We start from the raw sequence: 24,175 nt of genomic DNA, 5'->3' as shown, positions 1-24,175 counted from the left end.
GCAACCTCCGCCTCCTGGGTTCAAGCGATTCTCCTACCTCAGCTTCCCGAGTAGCTGGGATTACAGGCAACCGCTATCGTGCCGGGCTAATTTTTGTATTTTTAGTAGAGATGGGATTTTGCCATGTTGGCCAGGCTCGTCTCGAACTCCTGACCTCAGGTGATCTGCCCGCCTGAGCCTCCCAAAGTGCTGGGATTGCAAGCATGAGCCACCGCGCACGGCCAAAATAAGATTTATTATTTTTCATTTTCACTTTTTAACAAAGATAACTGGGGGATGGGATGTCATGTTACTTTTAGTCTTCAGAAGTAGAAATCTAAGAATACCAAATAGAATAGAATAGATTAATAGAGTAGGTCATTTACAATTTCAAGTATTTTTTGAATGTAGTTTTAGTTTCACATTATTAAAGCTGAGCCGATGATTAATGGTCATTGTTAATGAAGTTTGAGTTTAATTGTATACTGCTCAGAAGATATTACTGTGAAGTATATCATTCTGAAAAATTTTATCAAATTGTTTAGTTCAGTTAGATTTTCCTTTCTTTGGCTACCTTACGAATTATTTTTCACTATTTTTTATGGTTGTAGAGATATAGTACTCTAGGTTAAATTAAACTCAAGAATAGTTAGATTTTTTAAGTAGACATCTGTGGCTCAATGTTGGGTAGTAAGAGCAAAGAAATAACAGAAATATTTCAAATTTCTAGCAAGTATTTCAAAGAAAACAAACAAATTATATCTTCATACTATCACTAAGTTGATAGAACCTATGTTGATTACTCATTTAGAACAATTTTGGTTATTTGAAATTAAATAGGAAACTTTAAAATCTTTCTTTTTCTTAGGCAATCAATTGAGGACAATGGACATGCCTGTTTCCTGTTAGTTTATTCCCCAGCAAAACTGTTTATAGTAGCCAGTTTGCGCTGGAGTTTCCAGAGTTCAAGCCCAGGTTCCACCACATGACTCTGGGCAACTTATCCTACATAAGCCTTATTTTAGTTTTTCAAATACAAGTGTCAATAGTGCCTATACTATTATGTTTTATAAACAGTAAATAAAATAATCAAGTAAAGTTATTTGCACAGTTTGAGGACATATTGACTGCTCAGTAAATATAAGCTCTCATCATTACTTAGTGGCAGAATGTAATCATTATACGTAGATTGTTTTCTGTCAATTACTAACAATGAAATGAATTCTTAGGTATCAGTCTTTTATATGGGATTAAGAATAAAGTGTTTATATAGGATTAAAATAAGAATAGTAGATTTAAACTCAGTAAATCAAAGGAATGGATACAGTAAAACACTACATAAGAATTAAGACATTTTCTCCAAGAAAGTGTTCACTGCATTTGGATCATTTTAGTTTAAAAATAATTGAATACTATTTTATTTAACTGTTTATACTAAAAGAAATTAGGTTTCTTGATTGTATAGAGACATCAAAATGCTGCAATGGCAAGAGAATTTAATGTTATAATTGTAAAATTAAATATTTAATGCTCCCATTTAAGTTTACAAGGCCTTGAAGAAATTACCTTCTGATGAAGCTGAATAAGGCTGGAAGTGTCACTGCAGAGAAAATTCTCAGTACTTGGATCTGAATTGTCTTTTGACACCTTCAGCATTACCTTTGACATTCTTTTCACAGCCTCAACCATTACCAGCTTCCTGATACCTGTCATAGTATGCATTTTCAGGATTCCAGGGTTTCTGAATCAGACAAGCTTCTTGCATATTTCATTAGGCACAAAGTTTTTCACACAAAATGGTTAGCTATAACTGGGTCATTGCTACTGAACAAAGAATGACACATTTAATGTCATTTTTCACTGGCACAATATGTTCTGTACTTACAGTAAAATGTGACTCACACAATGTAAAAAGCTCATATTATTTTCCTTTTGCCTGGCTGTCTCAAAGAGCAAAAACTAAAGTCGTGATTTTTAAAAAATGGATTCTTTTGTGGAGGTACGTGTCTAATATCTGAAGGAAAACATTACTCATCCAAAACAATTTTTGTAAGTGAAAAACAGTTTTTTTATTTGACTGCTCTTATATGTTGATTTCTAATATTTGTTCCACTTTTAACCATGTTCAAAATGGTGAACTATCAGTTTGTTGTTTTTTACTTTGATGAAATGACGTTAAATCTGAGAATTTTTGACGTTTGATGAGGCTTCATCCCACATACTTCAATTTAGCACCGATCTATCAACGATGCTTAGACAGATAAACATAATCAAGCCTGTTTCTCATATATAGTAGGGAAAAAAGAAATCACATGCAAACATTTCTAATAGAGGGACTGGGTACTAGTAGAGTGATGCCCAGAACATTACAGTGAAGTCATAATTTTAGAATTACAAATGTAAATCAGATGTGTAAATACATATTTTTATTCTTTATAATTAAAGTTAACTTTCCTGTAGATCTGTTTTTAAACATGATAGTAGAATAAAACACATTTTACAATTGTAACCCAGTTACTTTCCATTTTTAGTTCAGTCTCAGCTTTTTTGTTTCTTTTACTTTCTCCTCAAGGTTACTTCACAATGATGTCTACTCTCAAACGAGGGTGTTTTCCCTAGAGTCCAGATTGAAGGTCAGGCAAATCTCTACTATTTTCAAAGTCCTTCAATGACGGATATATTATATGTCAACTTGGCTGGGGCATTGTACCCATATTTGGTCAAACATTATTCTGGATGTTTCTATGAAGGTTTATTTGTTTTGTTTTGTTTTGCTTTTTTGGCACAGGGTGAGGGTGGTAAAATTAACATTGAAACAGCTGGACTTTGAGTAAAGCAGATTACCCTCCTTAATGTAGGTGGGCTTCATTCAATCAGTTCAAGACTGCAATCGAACAAAAGACTATCTTCCATGGAGTAAGAAGGAACAAGACCAGTAGACAGCCTTTAGACTTGAAGCAACTCTTTGCTGAGTCTCCAGGCTGCCAGTCTACCCCATTAGATTTTCGATTTACCAATCCTCCACAATAGAATGAGCCAAATTAGCAAAATAAGTTTCTCCCTCTCTCTGTCTCTGTCTCTCTTTCTCACACACAGCCACACCCCCCATCCCTCTCTTTCCTTCTTTCTCTTCCCTGAATGTCCAATAAAATTGCTCCATGATTATACATCCTTCCTTCCCTGTGGTTAATAGAAGCTGTGTGAGTCTGCCAATGTTTAAAATGTGATTTTTACAATAAAGCTCTAAAAATCCCATAAAACCCCAGTGGGTGTCTGATTCTAGGGGCTGAAATCCAGGGATTTCATTACTATTGTCTATATCAAGGAGAGAGAGGGGGCAAACAACTCCAAAATCAGAAACTCAATCTACTCTGTTATTTTTTTTCTCTCTCTCTCTCTCTCTCCCTTTCTCTGTGTGTGTATGTGTGTGTGTGTACATTTGTATGTGTATCACCATTTTGGTTTAATGGTGGATGGATATAGGTCAAAAGGAACTAAGAGAATAAACATTACATTGACTACCTCAAAATATTGTCCCACTACAGTTACTATAGCTTGATAAGTAAATTCATGTTCCCAGTATCTTGAAGGATGCTTTTATGTTTTATGAAATGGCATAAGCAAATAGTAGGAAATATTCGAGAATGATGACTACCATTGTGTAGATACAGTAGAAAGAGCTAGCAAATTATAAAGCAGCAAGGCGTAGTGGGAAAGCATGGACTTTAATCAAATCAAATTTCATTTAAATCCTGGTTTGAGTACTAGCTATGCCTTGAACAGGTTTCTGAAACAGCCTAAGCTTTGATTTTCTAACATATATAATGGGGATAATAACAAAATCTGCCTGATAAGGGTTTTTTTGAAAATTAACTTTTTACACATTCTAGTCTTTTAAAAATACAAATTATTTTATACTACTCTTCTGCTTTAAGTGTTTTATTTCTTTACCAACATACTCCATAACTTCTTCCTGCCTCTGCAACCATATTTCACACCACTTTTGCCCCTTACACTCTAAGATACAGTCATATGGAACATTTTATAGTTCATAATATCTGCTGCATTCTCTCACTTTTGGGTTTTGCTGTAGCTTATGTCCTCTGACTGGAACTCTCCCTCCACCATCTCCTTAGCTTAGACAGTGCCTGTTCATCCTTCAAATCATCTAAATGTAATGACATTTTCTTGGGCAGGCTTTCCTGATCTCTAAATCAAGGTCAGCTCCCTAAGCTCTTGGCTCCCATACTGAAACTTTTTTTATGTAACTCTCATAAAGACATACCATAATTTTTGCATGTTTTTCCTCCCTATCAGTTGCAAGTTCCAGCAGAGCTGATATATTTTCATTTCATTCACTACTATAGCCGTAGAGCCTGACATAGTTTCTGGCTGTGAATGCTCAATAAATATTTGTTTAATTGAGTAGAAACATAAAGTATCTATTTCACTGAAGGAAAGAATAGTTAGCTACATTTTTCTTTTTCTTGCCTTAATATTTTAGGAATTTGCTTATATGTCATAGTAAAAAAGTTAAAGCCCTATACATTATACTAAGGAATTTGGACATTAAATTCAAGCTAGCCTTTCTATAAACAAAATACTGAATTTCTGTCCCTAAATTTGTTCCTTCCCTATTCTTCCCCATTGAGATGACACCAAATCCCTCTAGCTGCTAAAACCAAGTACCCATATGTTATTCTTAATTATCCCTTTACCTTGCTTATCATATGCAATTTGTTAACAAGTCATCTTCAGTTTGTATCCATTATTCTCCCTTTCCAGACCACCAACATGTCTTGACTATACTGCTACAATAGCCTCCCAACTCTTGTCCTACTTAAAATTCATTGTAAAAAATCACTCTTGGCTGGGCATGGTGGCTCACACCTATAATTCCAGCACTTTGGGAGGCCCAGGTGGGCAGGTCACGAGGTCAAGAGATGGAGACCATCATGGCCAACATGGTGAAACCCTGTCTCTACTATAAATACAAAAACATTATCTGGGTGTGGTGGCACGTGCCTGTAGTCCCAACTACTAAGGAGGCTGAGGCAGGAGAATCGCTTGAACCTGGGAGGCGGAGGTTGCAGTGAGCTGAGATCGCACCATTGCACTCCAGCCTAGCAACAGAGCGAGACTCCATCTCAAAACCAAACCAAACAAAACAAAACCATGTAAAACATGTCAGATTTCGTGTTCAGAAGTCTTACATGTCTTTTCATTATGCTAAGATAAAACCCAAATGCATTTTCTTGGTTTCTAAAGCCAAGAAAATACGAGTTGCTTTCAGCAACCATGTTTCTCCCACCATGATTTCCCCTAGCTCACTCTTTTTAGGCAAGTCGACCTGATTTTCTTTCTGTTAGTCTGTTTCTGCCTCGTGGTCTGGCTTTCTTTCTGTTAGTCTGTTTCCACCTCGAGGTCTTGGCCCCGGCTCTTCATTCTGCCTGGAATACTCTCCACTCCAGGTCCTTACTGGATCTTAGCTCAGTCATCACCCTCGCTGGAAGATCTTCCAACCATTCACCCACATACACCTATGGCTGCTCCCTAGAGAACATCATTCTGTTTTCTTCACTTCCTAGCACTTATTACTTTCTGAAGTTATCTACTTTGATTTTTTATTTCTTTCTTTACTCTTACTAGGATACCTGGGTCATTAAAGGAGGGATATTTCTCCCTAATTTACTGTTATAAACTTAATGCTTGGGCTGTAGAAGTCATCCAATATTTGAAGAATAAATCATTAAAGAAATGTATAACATTTTTGAAGAAAGGTAATTGTGGGATCCATTTAGTTTACAAACATTTGATCTATGTGTTAGATAAAAGGCCATGGTAGGAAAAGTAAAGGATGAAGACAGATTTTATAGGACTGTACCCTGAAAAATAAACTTGAACCAGTTATACAAGACTTCTGTGCAGAAAACAGGTACCAGTTATATTTAGAAATGGTAAATCACCGTCTAAGCATAACTCAGAGCACAATATGTTAGAGGGTAGAGAGAGAAGTGCATCTTAGATATGGTAATCATATTAGGACTGATGCCATCCTTGATTTTTCTTCTGGGAAACAGCTCAAAATGACTATTTAATGTTTACAATGATATCTTGCAAGCATCTTGCCAGTAAATAATATAATAGACACTAGGAATCCAAATTGTAAGATGAACAAGTCTTTACAGAGGGAGCGCCAAATACACAATAAATAACACAAGGTGGTAAATGCAGTAATACAAACATAGATACCATGCATAGGAGTGCAGAGAAGGTGTGCTTCTCCAAATGCAGTCACCCAGAAAGTCCTCCTGCAGAAAGGGATATCTTAACTGGTGCTTAAAGGAAAAATAACCAAAGGCAACTAAAGATTGCAAGGAGGTCCCCGGAAAAAGCAAAAGAACCAAAGGTACATAGGCACAAAAGTAGCCTGCCTTCCTGGGAACTTCCAGTAGTTTGCTGGAGCACACAGTTAGAAGTACTGTGCCATGGGAGCAAAGACTGAAGACATATGCAAGTTCAAGGGCACAGAGCCCCGTATATGTCATGATAAGATATTGGGAAGCCACTGGGGAGCTACTGAAACTTTAAGCAGGGAAATAAAATGGTCATATCTACACCTTAGAAATTTGATTATTTTCTCCTCTTTTCTCTTCTCTTCTCTTCTCCTCTCCTCTCCTCTCCTCTCCTCTCCTCTCTCTCTCTCTGTGTGTGTGTGTGTGTGTGAGTGAGACAGAGTCCCACTCTGTCACTCAGGCTGGAGTGGAGTGGAGTGATCTCCGCTCACTGCAGTCTCTGCCTCTCAAGCAATTCCCTGCCTCAGCCTCCCGAGTAGCTGGGATTACAAGCGGGCTCTACAATGGCTGGCTAACTTTTGTATTTTTTTGGTAACGACCGGGTTTTACCATGTTGGCCAGGCTGGTCTCGAACTCCTGACCTCAGGTGATCTGCCTGCCTTGGCTTCCCAAAGTGCTGGGATTACAGGCGTGAGCCACCCTGCCTGGCATAGAAGTTTGATTTTGATGTCAGTGTGGTAGGTGAACTTGTTGGAAGCAAAACAGGATAGAGTTCAATGACAGTGAAAAGTTTATTGTATAAGCTATATAAAAGAAAATGTGAAGGTTTGAAATCCAGTAGTGGCAGTGAGGGTGTACAGAATGAAACTATTTGAGAAGTACACAAGGCAAGTCTTACTTTCAAGACAGTTTATGTAAGCTCATTCAATTGTCTCAGTGTTCTTGCTATGTGTGGGTTACAGGATTTGGAACATATGATCAATCTGAGCACACATCAGTAAACTGAATAGGATTATTAAAATCCACAAACCTTTTACTAGTGGAATCTGTGATATTTTCTAGCTACTCTTGCTTGCTTTATTTGAATCTTTTGCTCATATTCTATAGTAAAGATTTCAGGAAATATATTTTTATTTGCCTAGAAGTTTAGCCTTTTAGCTTTCTGAATCTATTGCTCATATTCTTATAGTAAGAGTTTCAGGGAATGTATTTCTATTTGTCTGGAATTTTAGCCTTTTAGGTTTTTGAGCCCCTCTTTTGGTTATGGGACATAGTATGAGACAAGATGAAATGATACTTCTATTCCCAATTCACTGATGGGGAAAATGAAGCAAAAAATGTTATTTACTCAAGGCTTCTGCAATGTTTCCTGGTGGAATTACGGCTCAGACACAAATTTCCTAATGGCTGTGCTGCTAACTTCTCAATAGAACACTATATTAATTTATCTTCTTCCTGAGTGTTTTTCCACAAATCCCATAGCCTGTGAAAAGATTGTTTTAGGGAAATATTATTTTTTAATATAGCATATTTTGTCAATGTAAGACATATGACTAGTACCTGCTGAAAACCATCTCATGATCCTTGTGTAAGAACTAATTAACCCTAGAAATGCTATTTTCCCTGCTCATTAAAAACATAAATGTCTCAGAAAGTAGAAAATTATTCCTCTCTAAAGAAACATACATACCATTCAAATTTTATTCCTCTACCACTTGCCATATCTAAACCTAGTTAGATACTTTGGTTTTAGTTATAATCTGACAGAACAGATACAACCAAGATCACATTGTGAGTCAGAAGTGGAAAATTCATAATTCATGATGATACCAATAAAAGATAGATTTAGCTTTTTACAGGATGTTTTTGGCATTTTATTCTTTCATTTGAGGGGAGATCTCACCAAAATATGTCTTTCATGGTTCATTGTGTTATTTACTATCCGTGATGCATATTCTCAGGTTACTTTAAACCTAGTCTATAGATTCAAAGATATCCCGTGTCAGGTCTTTAAAAGTAAAAAGAAAAGTGGGTACTTGTGAAGGCTGATTCACAGTAAGTAGTGTAGAGGGGAGTGCCTTGTGTATTCACAAATTATCAACGCGAGCATCAGATAAGATTTCCTTTAGTCACACACCTACCTTCTTACTAGGAAGATCTATATACTTGAATAATTGTTCTGCTTGACCCAGGTTACTTATCAATCCCTTTGTTATAATATTTGTAAATATTGGGGCTCGAGAACCGAGTGGAGCTGGTTGAGTCTTCAAAGTCCTAAAACGTGCGGCCATGGGTTCGAGGTTTATTGATTGAATTCAGCTGGCACGAGAGCCTCTGCAGACAGAGAGAGCGAGAGATGGAGATGGGCAGACGGATTCATTTAGAGCTGTGGAACAGGGCGCCCTCTGATGTGAAAGAACTTGCCCTGGACAACAGTCGGTCGAATGAAGGCAAACTCAAAGGCCTCACAGATGAATCTGAAGAACTGGAATTCTTAAGTACAATCAACGGAGGCCTCACCTCGATCTCAAACTTACCAAAGTTAAAGTTAAGAAAGCTTGAACTAAGAGTCTCAGGGGGCCTGGAAGTATTGGCAGAAAAGTGTCCAAACCTCACGCATCTAAATTTAAGTGGCAACAAAATTAAAGACCTCAGCACAACAGAGCCACTGAAAAAGTTAGAAAACCTCAAGAGCTTAGACCTTTTCAGTTGCGAAGTAACCAACCTGAACGACTACCGAGAAAACGTGTTCAAGCTCCTCCTGCAACTCACATATCTCGACGGCTGTTACCGGGACCACAAGGAGGCCCCTGACTCGGATACTGAGGGCTACGTGGAGGGCCTGGATGACGAGGAGGAGGATGAGGATGAGGAGGAGTATGACGAAGAGCTCAGGTAGTGGAAGATGAGGAGGGCGAGGATGAGGAGGAGGAAGGTGAAGAGGAGGACGTGAGTGGAGAGGAGGAGGAGGATGAAGAAGGTTATAACGATGGAGAGGTAGATGGCGAGGAAGATGAAGAAGAGCTTGGTGAAGAAGAAAGGGGTCAGGAGCGAAAATAAGAACCTGAAGATGAGGGAGAAGATGATGACTAAGTGGAATAACCTATTTTGAAAAATTCCTATTGTGATTTGACTGTTTTTACCCATATCCCCTCCCCCCTCCAATCCTGCCCCCTGAAACTTACTTTTTTCTGATTGTAACATTGCTGTGGGAACGAGACTGGAAAAGTGTACTGGGGGTTGTGGGGGGAGGGAGGGCAGGAGGCAGTGGACTAAAATACTATTTTTACTGCCAAAAAAATAATATTTGTAAGTATTAACTGGGATACTAGCTTTGTAGAATGATTACTATTAATTATTCTCTCTCTCGCTCTTTTTATTTTTTTTTACACATTCTATTCTTTTAAGTATAGTCCTTTTAGTCCAAGGAAAAGGCACTACAATCCACTTATTAATGCTTGCTACTATGTTCAAGTAAAATAAGCTCCAGGATTTAAAAAAAAGAGGAAAGAAAATATTTACAATGAAAATGTTGCTAAAAATTTAAAACAAATTACAGTAAATGTATTGTTAAAGCAAATTCTATTTTTAAAATTTATTAATAAGGAAATAATTTGTTGCTAAAGCAAATTTTTGGAAAAATAATAATGCACTTTGTTTTATGTATTAAAGCAATGATTTATAATCTTCAAATATCGCAGAATTTTATTTTGATAGCATGTTGCAAATTATTTAAATCATGCAAAATCATTGCAAAGAAATAAAGCATACCTGGGAACATTATGAATATAGTTATTTTAGCAAAAGCAGTGTGGAAAATATATATTGTACCTTCGAGACTGTGTATCTATACATTTTTTATTTAAAAGCTGAGCAAAAATGCATTGAGACAAATAACTAACATTGTACATTGAAAGAGACAACCAGCGACAAGTCAAATAACATGAATGAAACTAATAGTAACATAATTAAAAACTAATGAAGAGCAGTAATTAAAGGCTATCATCAATAATACCTTTATCAGTCAAGGCATTCATGAATATAATGATTGCTGGAAAATTGCAGCATTTCAACTATATTTATATTGATTTTTCTGCATTAATTTTTGTTTTTAGCATAGAATTGGAGACCTCAATAAATTCTAGTAATAAAGTAGTTATTAGTATCATTTTTTAGGTCCTAATAACTCACTTAACTAATACTATGTATAAAAATAAAAGCGTATAGAATTTCAGTAAAGACTCAAAAATTGATTTATAATTTTAGCTTAATTCAAAACCCAGTAAGAGTAAACTCTAAGGTGTCCAACAAGCTAGGGACCATATATGAAGTGTCATTGGCTTATCTTTGTAGAACTTTATTGCTGGTCTGTATAATCTTCCTGGTCTGTTTTAGTTAGAAATTCCCTTATTTTATAGATCATGAAAGTGAGACTATCAGGGTTTAAATTCTAGATCCCAAGCACAAGTCAGGGAGTCATAGGGCTAGAATGAGGGCACAGATAGTAATCCAGGGTCCCTTCTAATGCACAACGTGAGAATAACTTTCTGTTTTCATTTGTCTGAGAAATTGTTGGGATAAAAAAGATTCTAGAGAACTTGAGGTATATATCTTACTTAGTTTGATTATATTTTACCCAATAGCTTTGTTTAAAATATTTATAATATCCTAATATCACATTTCCCATTAACGTAAAAAGTAAATTTTCTCTTTTTAATCCTTTTTTATAGTAGCATCAGAATTCTGAGATCTTACATGTAAAATTGCATTTGGAAAAATATTCTCTTTTTGTTTATTTGGTAAACATATGAGTGCTGCTTACAAGAAAAAAAATAATTTTCTAGATCTTGTAGAGAGAATAAAAAGATTTAGTAAAGAATAAATCATGTCCTCAAAGAACTTAGAGCTAATGAGTGACTATAAAAAAAAAAAAAAAAGACATGGATGACGCTGGAAACCATCATTCTCAGCAAACTAACACAAGGACAGAAAACTAAACACATCACATGTTCTCATAAAGTGCGAGTTGTAAAATGGGAACACATGGACACAGGGCGGGGAACATCACACATTGGGGCCTGTCAGGGGGTGGGGGTCTAGGGGAGGGATAGCGTTAGCAGAAATACCTAACGTAGATGAGGGGTTGATGGGTGCAGCAAAACTCCCTGGCACATGTATATCTATGTAACAAACCTGCGCATTCTGTACTTGTACCCCAGAACTTAAAGTATAATAAAAATAATAATTTTACTTATTATTTAATTAGTATAACACAATTTACTTTAGAATTTCTGAAATATTAAAATTTTGAATGTTATTATTTGATATCAAATAGTTAAAACCATGCTTTTCTCCCTTTTGAAAATCCATTAAATGCGTCATAGAACTAGACCTTAACATTTTGATATTAGTCAGTGCTATCCTGCTAAATTTTATTGTAAGATGACAGCATACAATTAAGAGATGCAGGCTGTGAGTGTGAAAAGTTAATTAACTGCAAGATTTTGACAGACACCAGGTAATTAAACACTAAAATGAAAATAGTTTTTTGAAAAAAAAATTAACTATGTTTTATTTTATATTACGATGGTAAGAAATGTGAAATGGGATGTTTTCCATTAGCTGGATTTGTTCGTCCATCGTGATGGTTCTCACATTATGCTCCCAGGGAAGTCATCATGCCTTTCCCACCTGCAGTGCCCTTAATCTGTTTCTTAAAGTAATTTTAGAAATTAGAATACTGCTGTGGCATTAAAGTTTAATACTTTGTTGGCGCTATAGGCAGAAAAAGCTAAAAGAAAAAAATCCACACAATTAAAATTATGTTTCTTTTTCTCTTTTCACAGAAAAAAAATGGAGCTTGTGTGTAATGTAGTCATGAGAACTAACATTTTAATTTATGATTCACTATAATGCAGTGGGAGTGTTATACCTTATTGTGTCTCTACCATAGTTTCCTGATATTTTTATGTGCTGATGATTCTGGTTGACATTACCCACTTTTGAGAGGGATAGTTCGTTCTTGCTAATCTTGAACCATAGTCATCAAGACCTTTAAAATGAGTTTTAGACTAGAATGTGCTAAAAGCCCTAGAACATTAAAGCTGCTTACTAATAACTTCTAACCACAGAAATGAAATTTCTCAGGGTAAGTGAACAAAAGCCAGTTGCTTCTTAGAGACAGCTTGCTTATTACAAGAGTCTTTGGAAATTATCTGACAAACATTGGAGTATTGGTCTGAAATTTATAGATCTCTGCGCATTCTTGTTGACAGATGCAGGGTGATTTTGGACGGCATTTGTTCATTTACCCACTCATTTTTTAAATGTTTCTTATTTCATAATAATTATTCTAGCACTGAAGATGAAATAATGAGCAGACTAGGAAACTGCCCTCATAGAACATCCATTGGCTTGTCATTGCCCAGGCGGCCAGCAGCCACAGTGACACATGAAATGTATTCCATTTACTCAATTGAACAAATCCAAGTGAAAGAGGCATTCTTACTGGAGGTCCTCATTATTCCAAAAGAAGCTCTTTCCTGTTCTGTGTCATGAAGCCAATAGACAAAAACAAAAGTGAGAGTTAAGCAGTGCAGGATTTATTCCAATGGCCATGGAATTGGATAACTGGGAGCATAGCTCACAAATCAACTTCTCGGCTCCTGAGAACTGGGAAGTTACAGATATAGGGTATCTTTAGCGAAGGTGTGGGGCATTAAGAACAAGCAGAAGAATAGTCATGCTTTTTCTTGGAAAGGGACGGAGATTTTCTTGGAATCAAGGAGGGTCCTCTTTTTTGTTCTTTTTTGGCATCTTCCAAAAAAGGTGATTCACAGTGATTGTCAAGTGTCATGACACCAGTGGGAGTGTCATTTAGTGTGAAAATTGGATAATAATGAAGCTAGAGGTCCTTCAGAGGTCAAATAAGCTGACTAAGAGGTAACTCTGACCACAGACATCCTGTTTCCTAAAAATAAGCAGAGTTAGAGCTGAGTAAGAATTTAATCTATATCACACAGGTGTAGGCATTTGGCAACAAGAGCCGGGTAGGGATACAGATAAGTCACATAGGCACTGCAGTGGGTAACAGTATCCTCCCTCTAACCATTTTCAGAAACTCAAATTGTGCCTAGAACTTTTTATAAGGAATGCTTCTTCCAAAAAGTGCCTAGCAGAAGACAAAGGTCATTGGCATAGCAGCTACAAGTTCCTAGTATAGCGGTTTGAATAATTTCTTAAGGGGAAGAGGACTTTCTGGCATGCCTAACTTGAATGTACCTCTAAAAATTTTATAAATGTTTCATACTTTTAAATTTTATGATTTATTGTTTTGTTATCTTGTTTAGGGGGAAGAAATCCAATATTACTACAGAAATAGCCGCCCCAGGTGCTTCAAGAGTGACTGAAGTGTTTTTTAATTCCTTGTAATTTCCAAAATTATAACTTGTAACTTGCCACTTGAAACATTTGGACAAGAGGAACCCACTTTATTCTATAGTGTCCAAAAAGTCTCAGTTAATACTTGTCGAATGATGGAAACAAGAAGGTCAGAGATCACTAACTTTTTACTTTGCTGGTACTGGCTGTCTGAATGATTGACTCTCTTATGAGGGCTCATGATAGAAGACTTTGCATCATAATGTTTACTTTGAAGCTGAGGGTAATTAATTATTCAGTTTGTGGCTTTAAAAGCTAAATTCTCCTCAACTTATATAAGTAAATAGTAAATCCTAAGGTAAAAGTAAAGCAAAGATGTATGAATTTAAAAGAATATTGTTTTAAAATATAATCAACAAATTCCTGGTTACAGACACTATGAACTTTTAGAGTAAACTATGGATAAATATAATCGTATACTTAGCAATTTACAAATTAAGATAATCTTTATAGAAATTCTGTTCTGTTTTTAGTAATAATTATGCTCTTAATTCTTGGGAGTACACTGCAATATCAGTTTTCTCCCTAATGTTTACTTAGTGAGGTACACTCGTTCTTGAGATTATTCTTGTCATTGTTTTGTTTTATGCAGGCTTATTAAATTTTAAGTTGTCTTATTTTACCATTGGTTGTGTTCTAGTACTAGTTTCCCCAAATAAACTAATGTCCCAAAAGCAATTCCTGAGTCATAATTACAATGATAAGAATAGAAACACAATGTTATAACACATATGATATACTAAATATTTATCATGAATAGGATTTGAGTAAAAATATAGGATGTGAATATGTATCTGTCAGCAAGTGTGATTGTAGAGATTTCAAAGAAATACATTTAAAAATGGGGCAAATAAGAAGTATGACTCAGAAAACTACACTATATTGGATTCCAACAATCCATTTGCCTCGAGTTTTTAACAGAGTACTTATAAAACTTTGCCAAATCGTGATTTTTCAGAACAAGTGCAAAATTACATTTCCCTGTACAAACTTGATTAACTCCATAATTGTTTGTAGAGAAGACACACAACTTTAGAGCCATCATTCAAAATTGCATTCCTCAAAGCAAAAAGAAGAATAAATGATACTATTTCCAAAAAATGTGTAGAGACAATTGCAAAGATAATTACAAATATTATACTCAGAAAACAAAGTGAGTTATTGGCAACATTTCTTTGTTAAATAATAATGCATGATAACACACTAAATGACATATTCTGTAAAAGCAATTACTTTCTAATATGTATTCTAACAGATACTGTATTTTATAGCTGTATTAATCAATTAATGTGCAGAGTATGAATTTGCTCTTGGCATTTGTGCAAACACAGCATAATGGAGGTGTGCAATGGTGATTCAGCTTCAGCTGTATGAGGATTAAGAAAGAACATATTTACTTTAATTAAAAGAATTTTGCATTGATGTTCAATCCATACCCTGAATCTTGTTTACACTGCATATTGAAGAAAATGGTGAAAATTATGATTATGATCCAATCACTGTCAGACAATGCCATTCTTTTCAGTACGCAAAGAGATTTGCACAATTCTGTGGATCTATCCTGAGGTCAGCTGACCATTGAGGGAAAGACAATTTCCTGAGTGTTTGCAATGAAACAAACAAACACACAACAATAACAACAAAGAAACAACAATAAAAACAATTGCTTCTTGATACTAAAAATACAAAAAGGAGTACCACGATTTCAGGAGACATGCCCAGGTGGCTAGTTCAGTAATGTGTCCTCTGCCCTAAAAAGTCTGAACCTATTGCTTCAAGACTGAAGGAGAAAGACTTCCTATCATGCAAATGTAACAGGATTTCATATGAAGATGAAACTCAACAGTCGAAAGTTGGACATTCTCAGATAGTCTTTCTAAAAATTTTTCCTTTGGGAAAGTATTGTTTTTAGACCAGTGTAAATAACTAAAATTTATTGGCGTCACTTATGGCAGAGAAAACTTCCTACACCAGATGCACATGACCCAATTGTTAAATAGAACATTTTGAAGGTGAACACACACCCTAACCCAGGTTTTTTATCCACTTTTTAAGATGGTCAATTCTTCTTCCCCCCACCTGAAGACATGTGAGCAACTGCTAATGAAAAGCCGTAAACAGCCACTTGGGCTATAGCATTTTCAACTCCACTCCGAGGTGACGATTCCAATTACATTTGAGACTTCTCTCATTTTTTTTCTAAGGAAAGTTCCTGAGTCCAGTATTTACAATATTACAGCAGTAGCAGATCTGTGTCTACAACTCATCTTTTTCAGCCGTATCCTCTTCGTGGCTGGGAGAGGGCCTGCACTTCCATAGAGTTTGCTGATAATTGGCTGAACAATTTCTTCAAGTTCCTTCTTGTTAACTTCGAAGTCTTCAATGTCAGCAGCTTGGTGGCTTTCAAGCCATTCAATCTTTTCTTCTATAGCTTTTGCCATGGTCTCCTTATCTTCAGAGGAAAGTTTACCTCCCAGCTTTTCTTTATCTCCAATCTGATTCTTTAGAGAATAGCCATAGCTTTCCAACTCATTTGTAGTATCAATGCACTCCTTGAGCTTTGTGTCTTCCTCAGCAAACTTCTCAGCATCATTAACCATCCTTTTGATTTCTTCAGGTGTCAGGTGATTCTGGTCATTTGTAATTGTGATCTTATTTTTGTTCCCTGTACCCTTGTCTTCAGCTGTCACTCGAAGAATACCATTGACATCTATCTCAAAGGTGACTTCAATATATGGGACCCCACAAGAAGCAGGAGGAATTCCAGTCAGATCAAATGTACCCAGAAGATGAGTGTCTTGTCAGGGGTCGTTCATCCTCGTAGACCTTGATTGTGACAGTTGGTTGATTATCAGAAGCTGTAGAAAAGATCTGAGACTTCTTGGTAGGCACCACTGTGTTCCTCGGAATCAGTTTGATCATGACACCTCCCACAGTTTCAATACCAAGTGTAAGGGGACATACATCAAGCAGTACCAGGTCACCTGTATCTTGATCACCAGAGAGCACTCCAGCCTGGACAGCAGCACCACGCACTGCAGCTTCATCTGGGTTTATGCCATGGGAGGACTCCTTGCCATTGAAGGACTTTTTAACCAGTTGCTGAATCTTTGGAATTTGAGTAGAGCCACCAAGAACAACTTCATCAATATCAGAATTCTTCAAATCAGAATTTTCCAACACTTTCTGGACAGGCTTCATAGTAGACCGGAACAGATCCATGTTTTAGCTCTTAAAATTTGGCCCAAGCCAGGGTCTCAGAAAAGTCTTCTCCTTCATAGAAGGACTCAATTTCAATTCTTGCTTGATGTTGAGGAGGCAGGGCCCATTTGGCCTTTTCTACCTGTAGCTAGAGTTTCTGCACAGCCCTATCATCTTTCCTGACATCTTTGTCAGTCTTCTTTTGGTACAACTTGATGAAATGTTCCATGACACGCTGGTCAAAGGCTTCTCCACCCAGATGAGTATCTCCATTAGTGGCCACGACTCCGAAGACACCATTGTCAATGGTGAGAGGAGACGCATTGAAGGTTCCGCCACCCAGGTGGAACAACGGGATGTCTTCTCCCCCTCTCTCTTATCCAGGCCATAAGCAATAGCAGCTGCCATAGGCTCGTGGATGATCCTCATAACATTTAGCTCAGCAATAGTTCCAATGTCTTTGGTTGCTTGGCACTGGGCATCATTGAAATAGGCTGGTAAGGTAACAACTGCATGGGTAAACTTCTTTCTCAAATAAGCCTCAGCGGTTCATTTCATTTCAGTGAGAACCATGGCAGAAATTTCTTCAGGAGCAGTGTCTTTGCCCACCTCCAATATCAACTTGAATGTTTGGTTTAGTTTTCTTTTCGACTAACTTGAACGGCAAGAACCTGATGTTCTGCTACACAGACAGGTCTTTCCACGTGCGGCCGATGAACCAGTTGGCGTCAAAGACCGTGTTCTTGGGATTGGAGGTGAGCTGGTTCTTGGCAGCATCGCCGATCACGTGTTCCCCTTCAAGAGTGAAGGCCACATAGCACCGCGTGATGCGTTTGCTGATTGTTGGCGGTGATCTCCACGCGGCCATTCTTGAACACACCGATGCAGCAGTAGGTGGTCCCCAGGTCGACGCAGACCACCATGCCCACGTCCTCCTTCTTGAACCGCGCCGCACCGAGCAGCAGTAGCATCGCCGCCACCAGGGAGAGCTTCATCTTGCCAGCCAGTCGGGCAGCACAGGCAGGGCGTCGCAGGCAATGAAGCCACGGGCCGCAGCACAGGAGCGCAGCGCAGTTACCCGCCTCTCACAATTGCGAAACACCCAGTCGGTCGGTCTGTCTGTGCTGTCTCGGCCGGCATCGAGAAAGTATTTTTGTATATATACTTGATCATAGGTAAAGAACACAACCAAATGTGGCAAAAGCAGAGAGAAATGATTTCTGGGACTGTAGGCAGTCAAAAATCAGATTTGGATTCTCTATGTTGCCCTCAGCTTTCGAGTTTTAACTGCCCTGCTCACTGACTTGGCATTTGAAGGAGTGCTAGAAATGGCCCTTAATGGAAAATTATAAGAAAACACTCAGAATTTCTGAGCCCATGTTCAATCTGAGTATTCCGAAGGGCTTCACAGTGTTAGAAATAATTGCCATTTACAATAATTTATAGGTTTACTAGATTTTCTAATTTGAGATTTAAAGAGTCAAAAAAGATGGGGAAGGTGACATGTAAAACAAGCTATCTGCCATCAAGGCTGAATAGACCTATGTGGGTGAAAATAGTTATAAATACTATAATTCCTATCATTACATGAAACAATTGTGACTAGTCACTTTTAAAGGCTATGCTTTATTTTTATTACTAAAAACATTGTATTGATTTCTCTTCATTTACCTACAACTAGGGTCCGTGTTGTCAAGTGCTCAAGCAGATTCTAAGCGGCAGCAAATATTGCAGCTTCCAGTTGCCCTTGCCAGGCTTCCATAGATTCAGTCAGTGAGGATACAACACACCCAAGTGATGTAGCTGTTTATTACTCACAGCACAGCAGACAGCATGAGCTTCAAGTTCACGTCAAATCCCCATCCCCTCAGGTCCTATGGGGGTGATGTGGAGGAAGCCTGGGTAGATACTATACACATGGTGAGTCTGTGCCACAACTGAGGCGCCTTGGAAATCCAGACTTACAAGGTGACTTCAAGCAAACCTGCTCATCCTCCATTTAGAGAAAGACATTATTCATATTTTCTTGGTCAGGAAACCAATCTGCCCTCTGATCCAGAGGGAGATACTTTCTCTATCATCCTGGAACATCTCCAGGAGAGGAGGGAGACCTAGTTTTACGACCCTGGTGCATAAGCAAATCTGCTCCCTGCCCCCACAGCAGCTTTGTAGATTTCCTTGAACAAAGCTGTCAATGCCCTTTGCTTAGAGGATGAGCAGAAATACCAAATCCTTGGAGACTATCTCCCTAACACACAAGTGTGCCCAGTGCCCATAAATGGTGTGCAGATGCTGAGAGTTGAGAAAGATCAGAAGATTATGTGCATTTCATGCAAAAAAAAAAAAGATTGCTTCAGCCATAGTTGAAGGCAATTGATACCATCTCAAGTCATATTGCTTTTAATAATAATAATACTTATAAATAATTGATTCACAAACATGGAAACTACTTTCGACACCTTAGACATCCTTGCTCTAACCTAGAGCCTTTGGATACATTCCTCTCTAGTTTTGGGATTTAGTCACACACCTTCAAGGCCCTGTCCACAGGTAGCGTACTTAAGAATAGCCATTATATTACGAAGAACCTGATAATATCTAGCTAATTAAATGGTAGAAGATAAGAATGAACTCTTCAGAGGTCTTTAGCTTAAAACTTAAAGAGTTCTTAAATAGCTCCACATTGCCCTGAGGCTTTCATTCATGTGAGCTTCTGTCACTAAGAAAGTACAGAAAGACAGATCTGAGCAAATCTGAGTTTTTAACTGGGAGTGGGAGAGCTTTTCCTCTTCACCTCAGATCATACTGTTTCTGCTTTTAAGAATGGGACAGTAGGGTCAGATAACACAAAAGGCACCCTTCCAAATAGAAGCCAAAAAGATTGCACTGGCTCATAGAGTGCATCGCTGCTTGAATAAAAGTCAGTAGTAGAAAGTTAGAAGTGAACAGTGTATTGGTTCTCAATTTTTTACAAAACAGAATCACATAGAGCATGGCTAAATGATATCAATTCTTTGAGGATGACAGGTTTTTTAAAAAGGAGAGCCATTCACCAAAGTAATGATTAATTGAGGCAATTTTTCTACCCTCAAGGAGATCCTGAATTTAACACATTATTCATGTTGGTGATTATGGGGCTTCAGGATTACTGCATTTTCAAAGATTATTAAAACCAGAAATTGGCTGGGCACAGTGGCTCACGTCTGTAATCCTAGCACTTTGGGAGGAGGCTGAGGCGGGCAGATCACCTGATGTCAGGAGTTTGAGACCAGCCTGGCCAACATGGCAAAACCCCGTCTCTACTAAAAATACAAAAATTAGCTGGTTGTGGTGGCAGGCACCTATAGTCCCTGCTACTCTGGGGGCTGAGGCAGGAGAATCACTTGAACCCAGAGGCGGAGATTGCAGTGAGCTGAGATCACCCCACTGCACTCCAGCCTGGGCAACAAGAGCGAGACTCCATCTCAAAACAAAACAAACCAGAAATCAGCATTTGTCTTATTAAACCCTCAATAAAATCATAGACTCTTGCAAAGAACTGAAAATATTGGCTTGAAATGTTTTTTTGTGTGTGTGTATGTGTGTGTGTGTGTGTGTGTGTGTGTGACTAGTTTTAATATCTTCTACAATTTAGAAGGAATTTTAGTGTTTACTTTTTCTGAAAATAAGTAATTTATTTTGTATAGATCATACAGGTATCTTCTTAATGGGAATAGAAAGTCTTACTTTTAAACTCTCCATAGTGTGTAGCAAATATTTGAGTTAATAGCTCTTCCTTTAGATCAGCTGAGCCTCAGATGTCATGAAAACAAACATGAAATTTAATCATAGAAATATATTGCTCTTCAACAATCCTTATGTCTCTAAATACTTAATGTTGTCTGGCAGTATATATTACTCTATTATAAAACCTGTTTTGCTAGCATATGGTAACATATCATATAAAACTTATTTGACGTGTGCAGAACTCAAGACTGGTTAAGTGTGGAAAGAAATTTTCCTAATGAAGTTATTGGATATGGTGATGGCAATATTTTTGTCTTTTAAATAAAAGCTAAATTCAATCAAAAATAACCATTCACTCAGATGCCTTATGTGTGCTACAATGTTTATCTGAAAATATTAGTATTAGAGTCTTAGCTAAAACTAATGTAGTATGCTAATGCAACATACAGCAAATACAAACATAAATCACCATCAGAGTTGAGGTTTACTGATATTTTTGCCCATTCCCAACACACATCCTGGGCATCAAAATATAATTCTTAAAGAGTTTTATGAGGAAAATAAAATGAGTTTGTCTAGAATGACATATTTATATTGTTAATGCACATTTTTAAATTTTTGTTTTGCTTTTTAAATCCTTATGTCTCATTAAAATTGTGATAAAATACAAACAATACGAAATTTACCATCTTAATCATTTTTAATATTAAAGTTCAGTGACATTAAGTACATTCACTTAGTTGTGCCGCTATCACTACCAGCCATCCAAAGAGCTCTTTTTATTTTGCTGTACCAATATTTTTAGACAACATACTCTATGTAAGTTTGGGTATTAGGATCCATTTATAATCACTCAGAATCTTGGAATTACATTTAGGCATTATGGCTAACTGAGACTACAAGGACAGGTCTGATGAGGCTTGGGCCTTTCCTGTGTATCTCAAATGGTCAGGTCAACATTGGGAGTTGATCATTACTTTAGGGGCCATACCACCAAGGAAATTCATGTTTGATTATGTTATTGTTTACGCATATTATTCTGTATGAGTCTTTATCAACTAATTTCTATGGAGGTTTGTTTTCTATCAATAGGTTAGGCAAACTTCTTGCTACTATTTAACTCGTATAACCCTTTTTATTTCAGGCACAATCCATGACCATCAGTGCAGAGTGTATCCTTTTGTGTTTTGTGTATGTAACAATGGACATGGAATTATTTTGGTAGAAAGAATTACTTTCTCTTCAATGTGGAAGCTAAAAGTGGGTAACTATTCACCAAATAGGTGATATGGAAAGATTGAAAAGAGGTATATGGCAAAAGCATATAGATAATATTTGAGGGAGATACTGTTTTCTCAGTTTATTTCAAATCACATCTTGTAAATTTGTACCTATAATCAATGGCGTGAGTGAAGGGATATAAACTGTAACTGGAAAACTTAAGAATTATATAGGGAAAAAGTTGTAAAATCTCATATTGTGGTGTTGAGCAAACCAGCTTTACACTTTATGAATTTCTACCACTGTTGTATCGAGCAATACCTATATCTGAACCTCAGGGTGTTTAAAAAATTTCTATGATTTCCCATTATTGCCTCCCCCCCGCCAAGGAATCATAGATTTCGTATAAGACTTTGAAGATTCTACTCCAAGAGGCTGGAATGTTCTAAAGGGAACCTCTTCCTGGAGCACTTTCATTCTTCTTGCCTCTTTCCTCTGCTTCCTGCTTCAGTGGACTAAGGACCAGTAGTTCTCTTTCCTACCTCTTCCTAAATGTCGCTTTCCCATGATGATTTTCTTTTCTTCTCTCCTAGACTTGATTAAATGTCCCTGTTATATGCTCCTATAAAATCCTGACCTTTATGTCTCATGAATTCCATTGCACTTTATTTGAATCAGGGTTATGGTTGGCTTCTTCCTCTGCTGTATTTTACGTTCCATGATGGTGGTTACCTGCTTATCTTGTCAGTGCTGCATCACCCAGCACTATGCGTGGTGTATGGCATCAGCCTGGAATAATTTTGGCTCCAAAAGTTAAAAATGTACATTTAAACAAAGCAACAAAACTAGAAGAAAATGTAGGGTATTTATTTCTAACCACAGAGTGAAAAGGCTTTTCTGGAATTCAAAATTAAGAAAATTGAAAGAAAAGATTGATGCTTTTGACCACATAAAAATTAGAAGCTTTTACATGGCAACAGATCTCACAAAGTCAAAAGGTAAATGAAAAAATGGGGAAAAGATTTTCTACTCTTATCACAAACAAAAGATTATAAAGAAATAGACCAGATACTCAGTGGATCAAAAAGTAAAGATTTGAACAGATAATTCTCAAATACCACTTTTTATGCATTACATTGGGAAAGTTAAAAGAGAAATCATACATTCATTTGGCAATAATAAGTGTGATTATGTAGAGTGAATTGAATTAGATTGGGTAGATGGGAATAGAGATTTGAGGTGAGTTTTTAATGTATATTGCTTTTTAACATTTTACTTTTTGAATCCTGAAGTTATATAACCTGTTAAAATTTAGTGATCAAACAATTAGAGAATGGAAAAAGTTAACAGTTGTAAAAATATAAAATAAGAGGAAAGTATAAGAAATAGAACTTTTTAATATTAGGCTGAGGGATGTTGAGGCTAAATTGGTAATAGTCTTTGAGTTTAAATGCTTCAGCTTAAAAATAAGGGATTTACACTTTGATCTCTTGGTCACTTCAAATTCTGAGACTCTATCATTTGACATGAATGTTTTTTTTTTTTTAAATAAGAAGTCTTATGTCTAGATATTTTCTATCTCCATTACGAATAGCACAAAAATGTGAACTTAAATTTTCAGAGGAAAAATATGAGGTTGGAAAAGTATAAAGAATGTCAAATTACTAATTTCTGATAACAGGAGTCTTGCATATATTGAGCATCACTGTGTAGCTGACTTTGGAAGCTTCTTCTTTGTTTAATTTAGAATTATTTATTTAATTTAAAATATATGATTGTAAAATCTGTGTAACAGTATTGTAACTGGTTTTTCTTGCACATACATCAGACACGTTTATAAATGTACATGTAAACACTAAAAATGTGTATATATTATATGTTATCAATACATGTATAGAAGGAAGGAAGGATGGAAGGAAGGAAGGAAGGAGAGAGATGATATTCTTTGAGAAAAATGAACTTATATTTCTTTGCAAGTTGCTTTTTTTTACTTACTAATATGCCTTGCTTTCTCTGATACCTATATACCTAACTTAGAAAATACATTCTGTACAATTCTTGCTTTTTGACCTTAACAAGGTCAATTTTGTTATTGAAAATATTTTATAGAAATATTTAAAAATTGCTATATACTTATTAGTCAAGTTTAGTGATTATATTTTTAAATCTTTTCTAAATTATTCTATCTTTATTCACTGTATTGATCTATGTCAGGCTCCCGTTACACTATGTGGTCTAGAGAAGAGCACAGAGATCTAGAGGGAGCCAGATTATGTCTACATATTAATGTCTTTATGAAAAACCTATTAGTG

The 24,175-nt window shown here is 36.6% G+C and overlaps 1 protein-coding gene and 2 pseudogenes across 9 annotated transcripts in view; 2 read left to right on the top strand and 1 right to left on the bottom strand.

The window, feature by feature from the left end:
- Positions 1–24,175, top strand: part of MARCHF1 (membrane associated ring-CH-type finger 1) — an 857,900-nt gene that overhangs the window by 181,905 nt on the left and 651,820 nt on the right.
- LOC100450211 (acidic leucine-rich nuclear phosphoprotein 32 family member A) lies at positions 8,189–11,327 on the top strand (annotated as a pseudogene).
- LOC100449844 (endoplasmic reticulum chaperone BiP-like) lies at positions 15,972–17,911 on the bottom strand (annotated as a pseudogene).

Source organism: Pongo abelii, chromosome 3 (genome assembly GCF_028885655.2).
Source record: "Pongo abelii isolate AG06213 chromosome 3, NHGRI_mPonAbe1-v2.0_pri, whole genome shotgun sequence".
In the NCBI taxonomy this organism is placed as follows: Eukaryota; Metazoa; Chordata; class Mammalia; order Primates; family Hominidae; genus Pongo; species Pongo abelii.
This window is presented reverse-complemented; position numbering and strand designations above follow the sequence as displayed.